The sequence below is a fragment of the Chenopodium album genome, chromosome 4, assembly GCF_948465745.1.
Source record: "Chenopodium album chromosome 4, dcCheAlbu1.1, whole genome shotgun sequence".
Classification (NCBI taxonomy): domain Eukaryota; kingdom Viridiplantae; phylum Streptophyta; class Magnoliopsida; order Caryophyllales; family Amaranthaceae; genus Chenopodium; species Chenopodium album.
In genome coordinates, this window is record NC_137837.1 from 74,070,085 (window position 1) to 74,077,927 (window position 7,843).

Below are 7,843 nucleotides of genomic sequence, written 5' to 3' on the forward strand. Positions count from 1 at the left end.
CCACATTGAAAGAATTCAAGAGTTACCATCACAATATAAGGCCAAGGGGTTACTCCCCTCATTGCCATATGGTTTTGAGGTGGAACCTCCTTGGTCTTGTAAAGTGGTGGACTTACACTCTCCTGTGACGGGTGCGGCCCAGACCCGTGTTTAACAGGTATTTATTTTGTTTATTATTATTATTTTTTTTAACTGTAGTTTATTTTAGACTTTTTTCATTACGGCGTATCATTTACTCAATAATATTACAAGGGAATTGGATGAGCAAGAACAAATGCAACTTTGTCCTTGAGAGTTTGGTTAACATGTGTGTAACCATCATCATAACCCTTGTAGATGACATTAGCAGAAAGAGCTAGGTTGAGAATTCGAGTAAGTATTGGCTTTGGAATCACATAAGGTTGGAGCATTGCTTGATTAATAACTTTCCAAGCATCCTCAACTTCTTCTTTTAGCTTCTCATTTGCTTCTTCTTCTGACAAACCATGCTTCTCCATCAAGCATTGCACAGCGACATGCTTCCTCTGTTGCTCAAAGTCTCAAACTACTCCAAAATACAAATTCAAACACGGAATTGTTCTAATACTTAATATGTTGTTTAAATCAAATTCTACCTTTGTTTCTTTTTATTTGCGGCACAGGGGTATTTTATATGAGACATAAGAAATTTATTTATAGTAAATAAAAATAATGGAAGGTAGTAATTGTTATTGGATTGTATGTACGTACCTTGTGGCCACCTATGTTATTCACAAGTCTTATTATTGTAGATGCAGCTTTTATGATATCAGGCATAGGATTTTGACATGCCCATTCAAATACATCATTTGATGCAATCTCTCCTGTTAAAGAACCAACTCAACCAAAAGCTTAAGCTGATGGTTGAGGCCCAAAAATATGTTTTATACTCCATCACTCCCCTTCACATGAAAGATCCTTTGGGCTTGAAATGTGGATGCAACACAGGTCCACCAATACCTGGTGTACAATTTCACTTTCAATTAGTATTATGTGCACCATGGTGCACTTAGGCCCAATCTGTGCCCAATAGAGGAAGCCCAAGACAAAAGAAGCCCACTTGGAGTTCAGGTTTTTTTTTTCTTTTTTTTTTTTTTTTTTACAAAAAAAAATTAAATGTTCCTCCTCTCTCCAACCGTCATATCTATTTTTTAATTTCATTTAAAAAAATTTATCTCTTCTCACAAATTAAAACCCTTTCTCAATTAATTCTTTTGTAATTTCTCTCTCCTCTCACCATTTTTCTCTCTCTAAAAACTAGAATATACCATGGCGAAAGACGAACACACAAAAACATCACTCAAAAGATGAACAGATTGTAAAATTGAAACTATATTCTACGATATAATTGTCTTTTTGATTTTTTTTTCTTTCAATATTTTTTTTTGGGCAGAAAATTGAAATTATCTACTTCTAGTTTTTGGAAATATGATATCAAAAAAAAAAAATGTGTAAGTAATTTATTGTTCAAATTAGCTACCTGAAACTTCTGATGAGACACAAGAGCCAATAGAAAAGCCCCTAAAAACTTCTTATAAGACACCAGAAGCAACACAAAAGCCTTAGAAACTTATGATAATACAAAAACCTCAAAAATCGTTGAACCTCCTACAAAAACTTCTAAACCCCTATTACAAACCATTGAACACCCTTCAAAAACAATTAAACCACCTTCAAAAACCTCTAAATCCCAACCACAAATTAAACCACTGAAAACCCTACAAAAACATTTGAACACCATACAAAAACCTCTAAACCCCTTACAAAAACTTTTGAACTCCAACTACAAACCACTAAACACCCTACAAAAACCTTTGAACCCCTTACTTATAATTTTGAACTCCAACTACAAACCACTGAACACACAACAAAAACCTTTGAACCCCATACAAAAACTTTTGATCAACCCCAACCACAAACCACTTAACACCCTACCAAAACTTCTGAACCCCAACCACAAACCAATGAACACCCTACAAAAACCTATGATCCCCTATAATAACTTCTGAATTGAACCCCAACAACAAAGCATTGAACCCCCCTACAAAAACTTCTGAACCCCAACCACAAACCACTGAACACTCTATAAATACCTATGAATCCCTTACAAAAACTTTTGAAACCCAACCACAAACCATAGAACACCTACAAATACCTCTAATCTCCCTATAAAAACTTCTGAACCCCAACCACAAACTATTGAACACCTTTTAAAAATTTTTCACCTGAAGATACTGTTGAGAATGCTGCTCAGCTTTTAGACTCTCCTTATAAAGTACAAAATGCCAATTTTTTTTTTTTTTAAAAAAATGATTATAAAATACATAGATCTAAAAATAGTTCATAAGTAATGTATAAGTTGTTCAAAATTATAATTAAGATGTTCATTAATACAAAAATACATGTCAGTAAAAAAATATATTTATAGGAAATGTATCATACGTTCATATTTTAAACTTAAAATGTTCAAAAATCAAAATATAACCAAAAACAGGATTGTTCATAGAATACACAAATATCACTAATAACTCAAAATAATATAAAAGCTACATATTTCGAAACTCAAACCTAGTCGTCGTGATTTAGATAATGGAGTCTCGTCGGAAAATAATCATCTTTGTCATCTTAACCACCTTCTCCTTGTCAAATCTGCCATTTTTAACTTCACTTCATTGCTAAAACTTCATTAATAAAGCTTCAAATTAAAGGTTGAAGAAAACGAACTTTGAAATTAATATATGATGATGATGATGATCAACAATGGTGATGAAGGAATTAAACCAACAACAAAATAATGAATGAATTTAAGAAAATAGAGGAGAGAGAAATCAGAAATCAGAAATCATGAATTGTAAGAGGAGGAGATGAAGGATCTCAATCTATAGTGATCAACAATGGTCAATGATGATGAAGAAATTAAATAAAAAACAAACTAATGAATTAATTTAAGAAAGAGAAAAATAGTAGAGAGAGAAGATGGAGGCTAAAGAAACCAGAAATTAAGAAAGTGTGAGTGAGGAGAAAGAAAATATTGAGGAGAGAGAAAATAGCGAGATAGAATAATTTAAAAGAATAAAGCTACAGCAGGCAACTAATAAGTAATAACTACTTGGCTTCAATTCATTGGTGAAGGAGGGGCGGATGAGATTCAAACCCGTGACCTTTGTATCACGCTGACTTCGATACCATGTTAAAGGACCAACTTAACCAAAAGATTAAGCTGATAATTGAGGTCCAGGAATATGTTTTATACTCCATCAGCTCCCATGCCAAGGAATGAAGCAAATATTCCATGAGGGTATGGAGAGGTTACCAAGGCAATCTTCTTCATATTCTCATCATATGTTGGAACATATTTCTGATGGCACCATCTTACCCCTTGAATATAGGCTTTGCTTAAAGTTTTCACCTCGATTACAGAAATAAAAAAATCCAATAATGAGATTTTGGCTTAGTTATAAAGATTAAGGTTTTGTGTAGTGTATAATACTCGTAGATCATTATAGGGTTGCATATAGCATTACCCTTTATTTATTTATTTTTTTAAAAAAATATATGAAAATTAATGTATAATTAATTAATTTGATTATCTAATCTGACTAAATTATACCTTGACAGTGTGTGCATTAATCCATAATGAAACAACGGTATAAAATGATATCTTATTGATTTTGTATAACTAATGTGAAATTTCTCTCTCTATTTTTTTTAACTAACATAAGCTTAGGGCATATTCTCTTACGTTGAAATTCAATTCAGTTCAGTTCAGCTCAGTTCAGTTCATTTCAATTCAGTTCAGTTCAGTTCAACTCCTAATTTCCTTCTCTTATAAAATATTCATTTCAGTTCATTTCAGTTCAGCTGAGTTCAGTCAATGAGAACAGACCCTTAGTCTAGTGGTAAGATTGTCACCTTCTAACCTTGAAGTTAGGGGTTTAATCCCCCACTAGAGATACTATGAGGGTGAGGATCCCTTACCTTTCTGCCTTACTCTCAAAGTGTCTGACCCGCAAATATCGGATAAAAAAAACCTTGAGGATTGAGGTACGGTCAGGATCTTTCTCCTTACTTTAAAAAAAATGTGAAATTTTTAATATGAAATTTGCACAGTATTTTTAATGGGAAAACCCAAGTTCCTCTTGTTGAGAAACAAATGTTGTTTCTCTTGGGGGTGAATTGGGAATTTACACAATAACAGCTTATGACTATGTCCACCTATTTTGTCACTGTGTCCACTTGGCAGATGACAGTGTTAACTGGGATTTGAGAGGCGTTAACTCTTATAGTTGACGGAAGGAACCCTAATGTTTTGAGACGTTACTTCACTGTATAGTGTTTGTTCAGAATTTTTTTATTTTTACCTGAAGAGGAGGTGAATACCTTTTTTTTACCTTTACCTGGGACGCCGGCGAAAACGACGACGACCTAACAAGACCTTACAATTGGGGGTGGCGAATTGCAGCGTAATACGACGACGATCTTACAATTGGGGGCGGCGAATTGCAGCGGTAATACGACGACGATCTTACAATTGGGGGCGGCGAATTGCAGCGGTAATACGACGACGAAACTTACAATTGGGGGCGGCGAATCCTGCGGTTATAACACTGCGGGGGAGGATGGAGGAGCATACAACTAGCAAGCTTTCTGTCTGGTGTGAAAGGTGTGTTCCCGATGGAACTGGAATCATCAATCATCCTTTATTAACTGGATTTTTTTTGCAATTGAAATAGAATTGAAGTTGGATTTTATTTGAAATTGGAATTATTTTGTATTAACTGGCATTAGTTATGGATTTTTTTTGCAATTGAAATCGAATTGAAGCTTGATCTTATTTGAAATAGCAATTACTTTGTAGTAACTGGCATTAGTTATGGATTTTTTTTTGCAATTGAAATCGAATTGAAGCTTGATCTTATTTGAAATAGCAATTACTTTGGAAGCTTGATCTTATTTCAAATAGCAATTACTTTGTAGTAACTGCCTAACTGGCATTAGTTAAAGGGCACATGTTGACATGTATCAGTAATGACTTGTTTGTTTGTTTGTTTTTGTTTTATGAATTGATTATTTTATATTTGATGAGTGTTTTGAATGAAAGGATTTTGACTTCTATATTGCAATGCGCTGAATGGCTGAAGGCTCATCTGAATTTAGATGTTGATTGTTGATTCTATGTATTTTAATGGCACTTAATTTGACAATCCTATATACTTTATATGCAGTGGTCTGAAGATGTGTAATGGTAATGTGTCTGTTGATTGTAAGGTCAGTGAAAGTGAAAGTTATTCTTGTTTATTTTATTTTGGAGTTGAATGAATACATATGTGTAGTTTTTATTAGTGACATTGTTAGGTTTGTGCTATATGTTGTAGGTTTGTGATGGTGAGGGAAATGGTCTGGTGAAGAACAAGGTACTTTACACATATAAATCCTTAATTTATGTTTGCAATTTGTTCAATCTGATCTTTGGTTGTCCTGTGTTGATAATTAATGGATATCCCCTGAATGCATAAGCAGGAAATTGAGCAAGATGCAGAGCTGTCGATGCCTAAGACAATTAATTTACACCCTGATCTGTTTAAGGACAATAGTTCAAGTGTTGGTGGATCTGTTAAAGCTAGATCAGAGGTGAATGCTTTGCATAGAAAGACATGTAGCAGAGTAAGTAATAATTGTAGGGCAGATATGGTTCTTTCCTTGAGTTATCTGCTGAAATTAATCTCTTGTACATCACTTTATGTGCAGCCTCCCAACATGAACTGTCGAATAGAGTCTTTTGAACGAATTTGTCAAAAATTTGATGAAAGAAGGAAACGGTGGGTTAACGAGATGGGTTTTTTTGGTCTCCTACACATGTCCCCTGGAATGCATTTACCCAGACAACTGGCATATTGGTTAATGACCCGGATTGATCCGTTAAGTGGAAAAATGGTCACTCCCAGCGGTGTAGAGTTTAAGTTTTCAAAGAACCAAGTTAGGTGGGTTTTAGGTATCCCAAATGGTGCTAGAGCTGTCCCTTCTACGAAATCGATGACCGAAGAGGGTAGAGTGAAAGTTCAAAAAATACTTCTCCGTTATGGGAAATCATGGGAGTCCAAGTCGAGCAAACCCCGTGGTGGTACGGTGTACACGTCTGTAGGTATACCTGTTACACCTGAAATGTTGGATCGGTTGGAAGGTTACTTTGATGACTCACAGGAAGAGGAGTTTAAAACTCTGTTCTTGATTGTGGCCTTGGAGATGGTGTTATGTCCCACACAATCTCCGCGTCTTGCTGCTGATCTTTTACCTGCATTAAGCTGTGCTATGCAGGCTGTTGAATATGACTGGTGTGGTTTGGTCCTGTCCAAATTCATGGATAGTGTTAGTAGTTTTGCCAGACGATTTTATGCAAATGGGTATGCTGGAGGATGTGGTGGTTGTGCAATTTTTGCTGTTGTAGGTGTTTAAGCTTTCTATTCTTTCTGTATTTAAGTTTATTGTTTCGTAAAATTTGTTTGGATTGCATACCATAAGTATGAAGTTTGCCTTATTTGACATGGCAGATATTTTATCTGGACCGGTTGGATAGAGATCCTGTTGACTGGGATGCATTTCCCAGGATTAAGGTATGGAATATGCGGCAAATTGGCATAGCATCGAAGTCCGACAAGTTATCTTCAGGGGACTATGGGAAACTAGGGGTAATTGTTCTGAAACCCCCACTGCCAAGTTGTTGTGTTTATGAAATATATTTGGTGTTTATTTATGTTTATTGTGTGTAGTCGTTGGATGTTGCTTATGGTGAAAGACACCCCAGGGAAGCAAGGGATACAGAAGTCCCTTCTGACCATCAGATTGTCATTGTGAGTATCTATTTCCCTTTTTATGTGTTAATGTGTGTGAATTATTACCTACTCAAATTCAACCAATTTTTATTTTTTTGGTGGGTGGTGCTGATCCAGGATGTGCCAGCAGCTGGTGTTGGATTCAACTCCAAGAAAAGGAGGGGCCGTACCTCAAGTAGATCTGAGTGTAAGCGGTCGAAGTCAGAAATGTGAGAGTCTCATTTGTGTTAGCAGGCGTCCTTCCTCAAACTGGATTTGGATGTGAGTAATAAATCTTTCACATTCTTTGTTCGATCCAATTTTCCATTTAATCTAATAAGTCAGGTGTCATATGTTTGATCCAATTTTCCTAGTGTCTGTAATGTTTGCAATAAAGGACTTGTTTTACAAAGTTTTTGTATGTCTTTCAGTTGTAGTTGTAACATTATGGTAGTTATTAGTTTATTAGTTATTCCTGTATTGAGTACATTTGAGTACATTAGTTGTATGTTATTACTGGCTGTTATTTTTATCACAGTTCATGTATTATATTGAAATTATATTAACACCACAAGTATAGGTACGAGATCAAAAGCTAATTTAACAGTTAAACAGTGTATACATTTGACTTGTCCATATTACAAACTAGCATAAAATATAAATTTAGACATTTCTGGGCCTAGCCCATATTACAAACAAACTAGTACAAAATATAAAGTTAGGAGAGACTAGACATATTTGGCCCTGGCCCATATTACAAACTAGCACAAAATGTAAATGGCCCATACAACTCCAAAAACTTGTATTAATTTCGTAGTCCACAAACTGAGTAGTAGTATTGGACCTAGCAGCTATTTTTGTTGTATAGCCCACTTTGAGCCCAGCTCAGTTTGCTCATCAAGTTGAAAACCAACATTTTTGCTGAAGATCATAACAACATAACCACCTATCACTCCACATCTAGATCTGCCCTTGATAATCCGAGCATGTACTGGCTGACAAATAACTCTGGCCAT